Here is a 15,905-nt window from a genome sequence, read left to right on the forward strand (position 1 = left end):
TGGGCCCCAATTTCAGTTTCACCTTTTCCAACATAGTTTTTGTTCGAACTATGTCATCTTTCAATGGGAAAATCCAAGCGAAAGTATCAAAACAAAATAAAACAAAAGCAATCTTTGCATTTCATTTGGGCGAGAGAGAAACGTGGAAGGACGGAGGAAAACCTTCCGATGGGAGCGAGAGGAAGGAAAGGGTTCTAAAGTACACACATGGACAGAGACACTTTTTAAAAACAAGAAGAAAGACAAGCAACGCTGAAAACCCTAGAAGACATGGAAAGAGAAACCCATGAGAGATAGATAGAGAAACGTAAAGGAAACAAATCATTTCAGAAACACTTAAAAAGAAAGTATGTGAATAACAAAAGGATGAGAAAAATACCAGCAGAGGTCGGATGAGTCTGGCAATTTTTCCCTCCTTTTCCTGCGTTTTCGGCCCGATTCCACCTCGATCATCCCTCGATCCCTGTTGCTCTCTTCTTTCTCCCTCTCCTCGTTGCTTTGCCTCTCGTGTTGCAGCCTAACTCCAGTCTTCTCTAGTCCTCTCCCCTCTCTCTCTCCTTTTCTGCCTCCTCATTTCCCCTTCACACAGACACCTTTCTCTTATTTCTTTCCCCTCTTCCTAGATCATTCTTGGAAGAGAGCAGAGGGTTAAAGAAAGAAAAGGTCTGGTGGAAAAGCAGACAGTGGGAAATCAAAGCAGAAAAGGCAGCAGAGTGGAGGCAGGATGTTGGCAAGAGGTACGCTGCTCCTGGCTCTGTGCATGGGATCGCACAAGCTGGATCAGCACAGAACCGGTTTCGCCATACACTCGCTAAAGCACAAACACACCGCAGCCAGAGAAAAAAGTATTGGTGGTGTAGCGGAGAGAGCTTGGAGAGAGAGAGAAAACGAGGGTGAGAGAGAGAGGGAGGGTAAGAGGGCGTCAGTCATCTAGTGTGTGTGCAAGTGGGGTAGGAATGGAGGAGAGAGCGAGAGAGGGAGGGACAGAGCGAGAGAAATAGAGAAAAGGGGTGGTTCTGAAAGGAATATCTTAGGGGGAGGGTAAGATGAGTGTATAAGTGGAGAGAGGGAAGGGGAGGGGATGGACATTTTTTAAAAGATTTTTCCGTTCACAAATATTTTTCTCAAATTTCACCCATTTTTTAAAATGACCCTCATGCTCTCTCCCCTATCCTCAGCTGCTTTGTCAGTAGTTCAGCCTCTCGCCTTCCCATTTCTCCTTCCCTTCCTCTCTCCCTTTGTCCAACTCAGAAACGTTTCTCTGGTCGTGCACTTGAACTCTGAAAGCTTTCCTCAGTTGATTTCCCCTTTGCTGGCCCCCCAGCACACTCTAAGACACAGCCAGCAGACACAGTCAGCATACAAAGTCAGCATACACAGTCAGCAGACACAATCAGCATACACAGTCAGCAGACACAGCCAGCAGACACAGTCAGCAGACACAGTCAGCATACACAGTCAGCAGACACAGCCAGCAGGCACAGTCAGCAGACACAGTCAGCATACACAGTCAGCAGACACAGTCAGCAGACACAATCAGCAGACACAATCAGCATACACAGTCAGCAGACACAGCCAGCAGGCTGGGGGTGAGCTAGTGAGAGGCACAGACAGAGGAGAGAGCAAGAGTGAGAGAGAAGGAGAAAAATAGAGAGAATGAGAGAGAGAAACAGAGAGAGCGAGAAACAGAGATAGAGAAAGGGACCGAGAAAGAGAGAGAGGGACGGACGGAGGGGCACAAATGGACTGAGAGAACCACAGATAGGGGGAGGGGAAAAGTTTGTCAAAATGAATTCAAGGTTATGGCTGAACTACTCAGGAAATGTCACTATCTTGGATCATCATGTTGTTAGGATGTCCCTCTACAACATTGAAGTATCGCTTATTTATTTTAATAAAAACTTGAACTTCAAAAACAAAGTGCAATTTAGGACAAAAATATATCTCAAAACCCAAGGTTAAGTTCACAAGTAGTACATTTTCTTATTCATATCCATTTTTCTGTATTTCATTTAGTGATTTTGCTCAGAAGGCCGAACTGAACAAAACTCTGGTCTAGGACTGTGACTGTGTGTGTGTGTGTGTGTGTGTGTGTGTGTGTGTGTGTGTGTGTGTGTGTGTGTACATGTGCGTGTGTACATGTGCGTGTGCGTGCACAGGTGTGTGTGAGAGTACATGAGATTAGTGTTGACATAATAATCTTACTGGTGGGAAAAAAGACAATATGCTATGTCTATTTGTTGGTTTAAAACTACTAAATGGAATCATACACTGTACAGAAAAGCTATCCTTAACTTGTGAAACAGCACTAGATCACCATGGTAACAACTGCTTTTTATGTAAAGGGTTCATCTCAGGGGCACTAGGTATGTACTTTTACATTCATGTGTTTTGATAAACATGCATATAAAATCAGCCTGTAAAATCAGCCAATGATGATAGGCTCTAACTACGGCTTTGCTGCATACTTCATTCTGATTGGTTGAAGGGTGTTCCACACAGGTACATTATAGAGTGTGTGGATTGGTGCTAAAAAACAGTTGTTGAGGAAAAGCACAGAACACTGCCTGTTCATGGCCAACTACACTCTAATAAAAACAGCAATAGAAAAGACCAGTATATATCTCTTAGTGGTTCCAATGTTCATTCATACATGTTGCCCTTTACCACCTTTCCTTCCCATACTGACCATTGAGGGATAAGACTGGGTCAGAGGAACAGGGAACAAGGCTGGAGGATGAAATAAGATAACAACAGGATGGATAGGAACAGTGGAGGAGCTATAATATAAACTAGGTGTGAACATTATGAAACATAATACAGAGTCCGATCATTGAGAACAACGTCTGGAACACACGTCACCTATTCAATCTGGGTGGTGTGATTTGACCGCACAGCACCAAAATGAGCAGGCAGCCTCCTTTTTCAATGTAGCACGGAGGTAGGCAGGCCTCTAATGCGTTGCAAATACAAACTGTTATCGATCCATACTGACGGAGAGTCGTAACGAGGCTGGGGGAGAGAGGGAGGGCGGGGGAGGAGGGAGGGAGGGCGGGGGAGGAGGGAAGGAAGGAGCGAGGGATGAGGGAGGGAGGGCGGGGGAGGAGGGAGGGCGGGGGAGGAGGGAGGGAGGGCGGGGGAGGAGCGAGGGAGGGCGGGGGAGGAGGGAAGGAAGGAGCGAGGGAGGAGGGAAGGAAGGAGCGAGGGAGGAGGGAGGGAGGGCGGGGGATGGATGGAAAACCAAGTGGATGTTAAAGGTCAAAGGAGAGGTGTGCCCCAATCCCTCTCACCTTTATTAAAGCAGCGATATATATTCACTGAACATAACCACATTACTACAGACCCAGAAGAGGGGTGAGGTGGGGGAGGGTGGGGGAGGAGGAGAGAGACCCAATTCCATTAGAAACACTTCACTCCTAATGCAGACAAACTATTCTCCTGCCCAAGGACAATCATTACCTGAGGGGAAGAGAGACGGGCGTGTGTGTTAGGGGAAGGGATGCTTATACAGCCGCTGATCTTGGAAGGCCAGGGCTATCGATCGCATTAAAGCTCTCTGCGAATTGGAGAAATCAATATGTTTTTAAAGGCGAAGCAGGTTGCATGTGGCCGTGTGCGCGTGGGCTTCATTGATACCAGGCGGATTCATAGAGTGGTTGATGCCCAAACTATGGCAGATAAACGATATGAATTTGAGGTCAGGTCTCCAAATTCCCAGCAGTTGTTTTAGAAGTACCAGATCAAGGATCTGTGATCCGGCGAGAAATGCACAGGGAGATGCTATACTTGTTTTGCATTCCTTCATTGTAATGAAACAAGGGCAGGGTTGCTCGCCAGAGAAATACCAAATACAGAAGAGAACCACAAGTAATTCATACGATAACCCAAAGAGAGCTACAGTATGACGATGGCAATCCAAACCATGCCTGAGGAAGACCTTGTCTGGTAAAATGATATTGTACCATGCAGTGGCGTAGGCAGAACTACGTTGATGGCAGGGCCAGCAAGAATTTAGGTGGGCCAAAATTTGGGCACTCAAATCGTCATTAAATTATCATAAAAGCCTGCCCTATACAATACTGCAATCGATCGCACACAACAAACCAACTAACATGTTATTTTGCGTTACAGACCAAATAGTCTTGTAGGCCTACGTAAATCCATTACTTGCATTTAACATTCGACTAACATAGAACTACACATAATAAACCATAGGCCTATAATTAATAGACTATGAGACTAGAACTACATAAGTCTAACAAACACACTGTTGTTGTTAGAATCTTAATATCACAAACAGAATGTGTCATTTTTGCCCCCTACTCGTCAGGCATGTGCAGCTGATGATGGCCCATCTAAACTACACCTAAACTATATCGAAACTAATTTCACACATATGATAATGTAGTTAGTTTTAAAGACAAGATTAAAATGACAATAGTCTGATTGGTGAGAATATTATCAATTGTTAAATTGTATATGAAGAATGAACAGCTCAGCTTGGAATTGACACAGAGGTGAAACGGAAAGCCAAAAAAGGAGTGCCAGAAAGTGACTTATGCTAATTCTCCTACAGAGTCACAAGCAGGTAAGACATTTTGATGTCTATATAGTACTGTATCAAAAAGAGCAGATTCAACTATTCTATGTTTTGTGAATGACTGCTATTACATGCATGCACTAGCAACACTCAAAGCACAGTCATATATGGTACCAGTCATACCTTTCTTTATTTTCTACATTCTAGAATAATAGTGAAGACATCAACACTATGAAATAACACATATGGAATCAAGTAGTAACCAAAAACGTGTTAAAGAAATCAAAATATATTTTATATTTTAGAGTCTTCTCAGTAGCCACCCTTTGCTTTGCACACCCTTGGCATTCTCTCAACCAGCTTCATGAGGTAGTCACCTGGAATGCTTTTCCAACAGGTTGCCTCCAGGTGGTGAAGGTAGGCAACAACACTTCAACTACGCTGATCCTCAACACAGGGACCCAACAAGGGTGCATACTCAGCACCTTCCTGTACTCCCTGTTCACCCATGACAGCGTGGCCATGCACGCCTCCAACTCAATCATCAAGTTTGCAGATGACATAACAGTGGTAGGCTTGATTACCAACAATGACGAGTAGCCTACAGGGAGAAGGTGAGGGACCTGGCAGAGTCTTGCAAGGAAAATAACATCTCCTCAACATCAAATAAAGCTGATCGTGGACTTCAGGAAAGAGCAGAGGGAGCACGTACCATCCTGGTACGGCACTGCACCGTCCGCAACCGCAAGGCTCTCCAGAGGGTGGTGTGGTCTGCCCAACACATCTCCGGGGGCACACTGCCTGCCCTCCAGGACACCTACAGCACCCGGTGTTACAGGAAGGCCAAGTAAATCATCAAGGACCTCAGCCACCCAAGCCACGGCCTGTTCCCCCCGCTACCATCCAGAAGGCAAGGTCGGTACAAGTGCATCAAAGCTGGGACCGGGAGCCTGAAAAACAGCTTATCTCAAGGCCATCAGACTGGTAAATAGTCACCACTAGCCGGCCCCCGTCCGGTTACTTTAGCATGCATCTTAGAGACTGCTGCCCTATGTACATAGCCATGGAACACTGGTCACTTTAATAATGTTTGGTAAGTTGGTAAGTGTGCACTGCGCCCGGCCCGCCACAGGAGTCGCTGGTGCGTGATGAGACAAGGATATCCCTACCGGCCAAACCCTCACTAACCCGGACGACGCTAGGCCAATTGTGCGTCGCCCCACGGACCTCCCGGTCACGGCCTGTACTACATATTCTATCCATATACTGTCCATATTGTCTATACATCCCATTACATACACATACATATATATTTATACTCCGGACTCCGACATTGTCTGTCCTAATATTTCTATATTTCTTAATTCCATTCTTTTACGTTTTAGATTTCAGTGTATTGTTAGACATTACTGCACTGTTGGAGCTAGGAACAAAAGCATTTTGCTACACCTGCAATAACATCTGCTAAATGTGTGTATGAGACAAAAAAAGAAGTTTTTGTTGATGGTGCATGCATGTTTAGGCCAGTGCTTGACTTGGACTGAAATAGGTGCCGGTACCATTTATAATTAAGTGCAGGAACTCCTCAATACTTTTGAGATAATATTCTATAGGAGGTGCAGGAACTCAAGCAGAAGAAAAGATGCCGGTACCCAGTTCTGGTGAGCTCCTGCCCAACTCAAGTACAGTGCTTGGGTAAAAAATAAATAATGTCCTGTTTGGAACAATGACAAGTAGATCATAAAAAAAATATATATATTATATATATATATATATACATACATGTGTGTGAATACCCAGGCCCACCCGTTCCTACACCCCTGGTACCATGTGTCAAATGTATAACAATGTATGAGATGCCTAAACGTAGTTGAGTGAACTTCACCTTACTTTGTCTCTCTTGAATCCCCACCTCTCCTTTTAGGTATGTGGAGGGCCTTACTCTAAGAGCTCTAAGGAGCCAGACCAGTCTTGGCTTTCAACACTCTCTGTCAGTCCTGATTGGAGCAGGAAGCCAAACGATTCGTGGCTCTTTGGTCAAATGAATTGCTTGTTTATAAGCATTGAGAAAAAAATGCAATCAGTCTTGCCGTCAATGACCGGAATGGCCCACTGAGACGTAGGCTAAGAAAATGTATGGGGAGAGAGAGAAACAGAGATGCAGAGAGCCGAGGGAAGATAGCAGAGGGGAGAAGGAGAGAGAGTGAGAGAGAGACTTTGTTAAATATTCCTTTTGTCGTTAATTAATATTCCAACAGATACACTCTCGACAGACCACAGTGACCCTACAATATCTTTATCCTCTCTCTTTCTCATTCTCCCATCCCACCTTCCCTCTCTCCATTTCTCTCTCTCTGCGATCATTTCCACTTGACTTGGCATCTGGAACAGGGACTATGATCCAATGGAGGGAGGGAAGCAGGGGGGTGAGAGAGTGAAGGAGAGACCAGACAGCAATCTAACACACTGTTCTCTGGCCAGATCCTGCTAAGGTGACGTCACCTTCTTAGCCGCTGAGCCACCCTAGAATTTGAATGTGAAGAGATTAAGTGTGTGTGTGTGTGTGTGGGGGGGAGGGGGGGGATTAGAACTCGGAATTAGATACGAGAGAGAGAGAGAAATAGTGACGGAGAGAGAGAGAATGGAACATGAGAAACAGACCAGCCTGCCCTCTGCTGGTCAAAGAGAAAGTTAGAGAGTTTAGCCTGTATTTCTTCAATCAGAAATCAGACCCACAGCTCCAGCAGTTAGGACCAATAGGTCGCAGCAGTTCATTAGTCGCCATGGCGCCCTAGCAGCAGCCTAAGCACAGAGTTCCTGTACATTTGTACGTACAGTACCAGTCAAAGTTTGGACGTACCTACTCATTCAAGGGTTTTTCTTTATTTTTACTATTTTCTATATTGCAGAATAATAGTGAAGACATCAAAACTATTAAATAGCACATGGAATCATGTAGTAACCAAAAAAGTGTTAAAAAAATCAAAACGTATTATATTATTCAAAGTAGCCAGCCTTTGCCTAGATGACAGCTTTGCACACTCTTGGCATTCTCTCAACCAGCTTAATGAGATAGTCACATGGAATGCATTTCAATTAACAGGTGTGCCTTGTTAAAAGTTAAAAGTTCTTTCCTTCTTAATGCGTTTGAGACAATCAGTTTTGTTGTGACAAGGTAGGGGTGGTACACAGAAGATAGCCCTATTCTGTAAAATACCAAGTCCATATTATGGCAAGAAAAGCTCAAATAAGCAAAGAGAAACGACAGTCCATCATTACTTTAAGACATGAAGGTCAGTCCATAAGAAACATTTCAAAAACTTTTAAAGTTTCTTCAAGTGCAGTCGCAAAAACCATCAAGCACTATGATGAAACTGGCTCTTATGAGGACCGCCACAGGAAAGGAAGACCCAGAGTTACCACTGATGTAGAGGATAAGTTCATTAGAGCCACCAACCTCCGAAATTGCAGCCCAAATAAATGCTTCACAGACACATCTCAACATCAAGTGTTCAGAGGAGACTGCATGAATCATGCCTTCAAGGTCAAATAGCTGCAAAGAAACCACTATTAAAGGACACCAATAATAAGTAGAGACTTGCTTGGGCCAAGAAACACGAGCAATGGACAATAGACCGTTGGAAATCTGTCCTTTGGCCTGATGGGTCCAAATTAGAGATTTTTGGTTCCTCTGTGAGACATAGAGTAGGTGAAAGGATGATCTTCGCATGTGTGGTTACCACCGTGAAGCATGGAGGAAGAGGTGTGATGGTGTGGGGATGCTTTTCTGGTGACACTGTCTGTGATTTATTTAGAATTCAAGGCACACTTAACCAGCATGGCTACCACAGCACTCTGCAGCGATACGCAATCCCATCTGGTTTGGGCTTAGTGGGACTATCATTTGTTTTTCAACAGGACAATGACCCAACTCACCTCCAGGCTGTGTAAGGACTATTTGACCAAGAAGGAGAGTGATGGAGTGTTGCATCATATGACCTGGCCTGTGGGATTTCCTTCATGAAGCTGGATGAGATGCCAAGCTGTCATCATGGCAAAGGGTGGCTACTTTGAAGAATCTAAAATCAAAAATATATTTTGATTTGTTTAACACTTTTTTGGTTACTACATGATTCCATATGTGTTATTTCATAGTTTTAATGTCTTTACTATTATTATACATTGTAGAAAATAGTAAATATAAATAAAAAATCCTTGAATGTATAGTTGTGTCCAAACCTTTGACAGGTACAGTATATTTTGTTTTATGTTGTTTTTTAATCAGCTGTTACATGTTTTATAACATCAACATATTTTGCATATATCTGGTGGTTTTTACCAACAGACTTACAGATTTGCAGAGAGACTGACAAGTCAACTTTTTTTGTCTAGGCTAGCTAGCTAGCTGACTAATAATGCTTTTCTTTGAATGATGCATCTGGACACTGTACCAGCTTTTTTTGTTTCACCTGGCCGCTGGTGCCTGATCTTTTGAAAACATAAATTGAGGAGTCAATAATGCTTGAGGTATATGAGAAAGTCAGCACCAAAATGCAGAAAATGACAACATCACGAGCTGAAAGGAAAACCCAATCTGAAATTTGTTTGACGTGTAGACTTCAAGATGTGCGATCTCTAAATGATAACCATTTCATTAAATACCTCAATGTTCTTCACAAGTTACATTATAGCAATGACTTGAGTTCCAGTGTTGAAATGCAAAACATCAATTGAGGAGTCACCTGAAGCTTGAGAGGAAAAGGAAATGCAGTGGAGGAAAGCAGTGCTGAGGCAGAGGGCTCGTTGTGAGGACGACTGGCTACCACTCTGAACCGTGTGGTAAACTTTCTGTCGCCTAGAGCTGCTAAGGCATCACCCAAGTGGGTGCCACATATTGTGAAGGAGGAGAAGTCCAGTAGCTACATGACTCAGGCTGGTTCCCAGAGTAGCCCTCTACAAGATCATCATCAGACTCCATCTCAACAAAACTCTCCCTAACCACATTAAGCTGATCAAGCCATGAACTGACCCTCTACATTTTTGGAGGATGCATGCGCTCAAAGACTTGACCTCTATTGGTTGACCTAGCTAGCTAGGTTACCCATGATGATGTATTGCTTGACAAAGCTAGCTATAGCTAGGTTACTCATGATGTATTGCTTGACAAAGCTAGCTATAGCTAGGTTACCCATGATGATGTATTGCTTGACAAAGCTAGTTATAGCTAGGTTACTCATTATGTATTGCTTGACAAAGCTAGCTATAGCTAGGTTACCCATGATGATGTATTGCTTGACAAAGCTAGCTATAGCTAGGTTACTCATGATGTATTGATTGTTTGTTTTTTTGCTTTTGAGATGTCTTTCTGTTATGAAAAGCGCTATAGAAGTTTAATAATAAATTATTATTATTATTTATAATATATGCTTTATATCACAGTCATTTACCTTTATAAATGCTATATTATATATATTTCATCCACATTCACCTGCTTGAGAGCACTGTGGCTGGATCTCAACAGTCTGTGTCCGGTTCCTCTCCATTTTTATTTATTTATTTCACCTTTATTTAACCAGGTAGGCCAGTTGAGAACAAGTTCTCATTTACAACTGCAACCTGGCCAAGATAAAGCAAAGCAGTGCGACAAAAAACAACACAGAGTTACTGTAACGGTTTTCCTCCTCTTCTGAAGAGGAGTAGGAAAGATCAGACCAATGCGCAGCGTGGTAAGTGTCCATATTTTAATGAAATATAACCGAACACTGAATACAAAAGAACAAGCGAAATCAATGAAAACCGAAACAGTTCTGTATGGTAAAACACAGACACAGAAAACAACTACCCACAACCCATAGTGGGAAAACAGGCTGCCTAAGTATGGTTCTCAATCAGAGACAACGATAGACAGCTGTCCCTGATTGAGAACCATACCATACACAGAAATACAAAACCTAGAATACACAACATAGAATGCCCACCCCAACTCACGCCCTGACCAAACTAAAACAGAGACATAAAAAAGGAACTAAGGTCAGGACGTGACAGTTACATAGGAAAAACAAAAGTTCAATCAATAATACAATAGAAAAATCTACATACAGTGTGTGAAAATGGAGTAAGGAGGTAAGGCAATAAATAGGCCATAGTAGTGAAGTAATTACAAGTTAGCAAATTAACACTGAATTGATAGATGTGCAGATGATGTGCAAGTAGAAATAGTGGTGGGCAAAAGAGCAAAAAAGTTAATAAAAACAATATGGGGATGAGGTAGGTAGTTGGGTGGGCTATTTACAGATGGGCTATGTACAGCTTCAGCGATCGTTAACCTGCTCAGATAGCTGATGCTTAAAGTTAGTGAGGGGGATATAAGTCTCCAACGTCAGTGATTTTTGCAATTTGTTCCAGTCATTGGCAGCAGAGAACTGGAAGGAAAGGCGGCCAAAGGGGGTGTTGGCTTTGGGGATGACCAGTGGGATTGTCACGACTCTTGTCGTTGGTGGAAGAAGTGGACCAAAGCGCAGCATGGTAAGTGTTCATGATTTATTGTCAAAATCCTTGAACAAAATAACAACGAGCAAAACGACAACGAACAGTTCTGTCAGGTGCAGAAACACAAAACAGAAAATAATCACCCACAAACACAGGTGGAAAAGGCTGCCTAAGAATGATTCCCAATCAGAGACAACGATAGACAGCTGTCCCTGATTGAGAACCATACCCGGGCAAAACATAGAAATACAAAACCTAGAAGTAAAGAACATAGAATGCCCACCCCACATCAAACACTGACCAAACCAAATAGAGACATAAAAAGGCTCTCTAAGGTCAGGGTGTGACAGAGATATACAGTGCCTTGCGAAAGTATTCGGCCCCCTTGAACTTTGCGACCTTTTGCCACATTTCAGGCTTCAAACATAAAGATATAAAACTGTATTTTTTTTGTGAAGAATCAACAACAAGTGGGACACAATCATGAAGTGGAACGACATTTATTGGATATTTCAAACTTTTTTAACAAATCAAAAACTGAAAAATTGGGCGTGCAAAAGACTTATAGACTTATAGACGACCTGGAGCCAGTGGGTCTGGCGACGAATATGTAGCGAGGGCCAGCCGCCGAGAGCATACAGGTCGCAGTGGTGGGTGGTATATGGGGCTTTGGTGACAAAACGGATGGCACTGTGATAGCAAATTGGATGCAGTCTAAGTAGAATGTTGGAGGCTATTTTGTAAATGACATCGCTGAAGATGAGGATCGGTAGGATAGTCAGTTTTATGAGGGTATGCTTGGCAGCGTGAGTGAAGGATGCTTTGTTGCAAAATAGGAAGTCAATTCTAGATTTAATTTTGGATTGGAGATGCTTAATATGAGTCTGGAAGGAGAGTTTACAGTGTAGGAATTTGTAGTTGTAAACATATTCTAAGTCAGAACCGTCCAGAGTAGTGATGCTAGTCGGGCGGGCGGGTGCGGGCAGCGATCGGGTGAAGAGCATGCATTTAGTTTTACTAGCATTTAAGAGCAGTTGGAGGCCACGGAAGGAGTGTTGTTTGGCATTGAAGCTCATTTGGAGGTTTGTTAGCACAGTGTCCAAAGAAGGGCCAGATGTATACAGAATGGTGTCGTCTGCGTAGAGGTGGATCAAGGAATCACCCGCAGCAAGAGCGACATCATTGATATATACAGAGAAAAGAGTCAGCCCGAGAATTGAACCCTGTGGTACCCACATAGAGACTGCCAGAGGTCCGGACAACAGGCCCTCCGATTTGACACACTGAACTCTATCTGAGAAGTAGTTGGTCTGTTGAGTCTGCCGATAAGAATACGGTGATTGACTTTTGAGTCGAAAGCCTTGGCCAGGTCGATGAAGACAGCTGCACAGTACTGTCTTTTATCGATGGTGGTTATGATATCGTTTAGGACCTTGAGCGTGGCTGTGGTGCACCCGTGACCAGCTCGGAAACCGGATTGCACAGCGGAGAAGGTACGGTGGGATTCGAAATGGTCAGTGATTTTAGAAAGGCAGGGCAGGATGGATATACAGTGTATACAGTATTTAGTCAGCCACCAATATTGCAAGTTCTCCCACTTAAAAAGATGAGAGGCCTGTAATTTTCATCATAGGTACACTTCAACTATGACAGACAAAATGAGGGGGAAAAAATGCAGAAAATCACATTGTAGTATTTTTAATGAATTTATTTGCAAATTATGGTGGAAAATAAGTAGTTGGTCAATAACAAAAGTTTATCTCAATACTTTGTTATAAACCCTTTGTTGGCAATGACAGAGGTCAAACGTTTTCTGTAAGTCTTCACAGTTGAAGTGTACCTATGATGAAAATTACAGGCCTCTCTCATCTTTTTAAGTGGGAGAACTTGCACAATTGGTGGCTGACTAAATATTTGTTTGCCCCCCTGTAGGTCTGTAACAGTTTGGGTCTAGAGTGTCCCCCCCTTTGAGGAGGGGGGAGAAATGAGTCCTATGTCGACATAACCTGAAAGGCCGCTCAGCAAGGAAGAAGCCACTGCTCCAAAACCGCCATAAGAAAGCCAGACTACGGTTTGCAACTGCACATGGGGACAAAGATCGTACTTTTTGGAGAAATGTCCTCCGGTCTGATGAAACAAAAATAGAACTGTTCAGTCATAATGACCACCGTTCTGTTTGGAGGAAAAAGAGGGATGCTTGCAAGATGAAGAACACCATCCCAACCATGAAGCATGGGGAGGGCAGCATCATGTTGTTGGGGTGCTTTGTTGCAGGAGGGACTGGTGCACTTCACAAAATAGATGGCAGCATGAGGATGGAAAATGATGTGGATATATTGAAGCAACATCTCAAGACTTCAGTCAGGAAGTTAAAGCTTGGTCGCAAATGGGTCTTCCAAATGGACATTGACCCCAAGCATACTTCAAAAGTTGTGGCAAAATGGCTTAAGGACAACAAGTCAAAGTATTGGAGTGGGCATCACAAAGCCGTGAACTCAATCCTATAGAAAATGTGTGGGCAGAACTGAAAAAGTGTGTGCAAGCAAGGAGGCCTAAAAACCTGACTCAGTTACACCAGCTCTGTCAGGAGGAATGGGCCAAAATGAACCCAAATTATTGTGGGAAGCTTGTGGAAGGCTACCCGAAACGTTTGACCCAAGTTAAACAATTTAAAGGCAATGTTACCAAATACTAATTGAGTGTATGTAAACTTCTGACCCAGGAATGTGATGAAAGAAATAAAAGCTGAAATGAATCATTCTCTTTACTATTATTCTGACATTTCACATTCTTAAAATAAAGTGGTGATCCTAACTGACCTAAGACAGGGAATTTTTACGATTAAATGTCAGGAATTGTGAAAAACTGAGTTTAAATGTATTTGTCTAAGGTCTATGTAAACTTCCGACTTCAACTGTATGGTGTTCAGGACACAGCTGGGAGCTGAGGGTGGTGTATAACAGTTGGCAACAGTGAAATACTTATTTCTGGAGAGATACACTTTTTTAAATTACAAGCTCGAAATGTTTGGGCATAGACCTGGAAAGTATGACAGAACTTTGCAGGCTAACTCCTCCCCCTTTGGCAGTTCTATCTTGATGGAAAATTTGTAGTTGGGGATGGAAATCTCAGAATTTTTGTTGGCCTTCCTAATCCAGGATTCAGACATGGCAAGGACATCAGGGTTGGCGTAGTGTGCTAAAGCAGTGAGTAAAACAAACTTAGGGAGAAGGCTTCTGATGTTAACATGCATGAAATCAAGGCTTTTCCGGTTACAGAAGTGAACAAATGAGAGTGCCTGGGGACACACAGGGCCTGGGTTAACCTCGACATCACCCAGAGGAACAGAGGAGGAGTAGGATGCTACAGCTAAAGGCTATCAAAACTGGTCGCCTAGTGCGTTGGGGACAGACAATAGAAGGAGAAGATTTCTGGGCATGGTAGAATAGATTCAGGGCATAATGTACAGACAGGGGTATGGTATGGTGTGGGTACAGTGGAGAGAAACCTAGGCATTGAGTGATGATAAGAGAGGTTGCATCTCTGGAGGCATTAGTTATGCTAGGTGAGGTCACCCCATGTGCGGGAGGTGGGACAAAAGAGGTATCTGAGGCATGTTGAGTGGGGCTAGGGGCTCCGCAGTAAAATGAAACAATGATACTTACCCTAAACAACAGTATACAAAGCATATTGACATTAGAGAGAGACAAAGTGAGGCATAAAGCAATCACAGGTGTTGATTGGGAGCTACCTAAGACAACGGGTAAGACAGCACTAGCTGTCTTAGACAACAACAACAGGTAAAATGGCGATGAATGGGCAGAGAGGGTCAGTTAACTACACACAGGGCCTGAGTTCGAGGCTGGGGCCGACAGATAAACAAAACAAGCAAAATGGTGTACCGTGATTCTTGGAACAGTCAGCAGGCATCAGCTATGTAGCCAGGTGAACAGCAATAGATGAAACAGGGAAGTCGTTACTACGCCAGCAACCGTGAGACACAGCGTTCATAAAGTGAGCAGGCCGTGGCTAGCAGAAGCGTCTTCATCGACGTCCGACAAAGGCAGGTTGAGGGCACATCGGATGGAATTACATCGGCAGACCAGTAGTGATGGATCTGCGGGGCTCCGTGTCGACAAAGGGTCCAGGCCAATTGGCAAAAGAGGTAGCTGGAGTAATTTAGTTTGCTAGCCGGGAGATGCGCCTGGCTCAAGGCTAACTGGTGCTAGCTTCGGGACAAGGGCGTTAGCCACTATAGCCACTCAGTAGCAGCTAGCTAGTTGCAATGATCCGATGCAAAGGTCCAGAGCTTACGGCAGGAATCCGACGAAGTAGTGGCTTCTAGTCGTGTTAGTGAAGAGTCCGGGAGGCATCAGCTGTGTAGCCGAGTGATCATTGGGTCATCTGGTTGTCAGAGACGACTGATGGTACCAACATGCAGGCCTAGGAAGTCACTACATTCACACTTACATAGGGTCAAAATAACTTTGAAATGAACATGGAAGCTTATCACAGATGGATTTCAAGTTGAGTAGACTGACATTTTACATTAAGGGGCTGTTGTTGTAGTATTCTTACAAGCCAAATGTTGTTAGGCCTACTATTCATCAATATAAATAATAATTGGTTAGTACTATAATAACGTTATAACATGGTAAGAATTACATTTCATCCTTACATGTTTTTGAATGATAGCCTATGATAGTAGAAGACCCTCAGTTCACCCGGGCTTACCATATATGGTCTGTAGTGGAAGTCTCAAGGTGTAGTAAAAGGGAGTCAGCATATTGCTCATAGCACTGAACCAGGAAGTGAGTCATATTGACGGTGTTACGTCTCGCTTGCACCAGATCCTCCTACGCAACAGATGGAAAAC

General features: G+C 43.5%; 1 long non-coding RNA gene across 2 annotated transcripts in view; it reads right to left on the bottom strand.

The window, feature by feature from the left end:
* Window positions 1-970, bottom strand: part of LOC149984909 (uncharacterized) — a 30,332-nt gene extending 29,362 nt beyond the window's left edge. For both annotated transcript variants that reach the window (XR_016485214.1, XR_016485216.1), the window contains exon 1: window positions 380-970. This is a non-coding gene — a long non-coding RNA (uncharacterized LOC149984909). The remainder of the gene's footprint in view (window positions 1-379) is intronic.
* Between the last annotated feature and the right edge of the window lie 14,935 nt (window positions 971-15,905).

This window comes from Oncorhynchus mykiss, chromosome 2 (assembly GCF_057628025.1).
Source record: "Oncorhynchus mykiss isolate SJ-2025 chromosome 2, ASM5762802v1, whole genome shotgun sequence".
In the NCBI taxonomy this organism is placed as follows: Eukaryota; Metazoa; Chordata; class Actinopteri; order Salmoniformes; family Salmonidae; genus Oncorhynchus; species Oncorhynchus mykiss.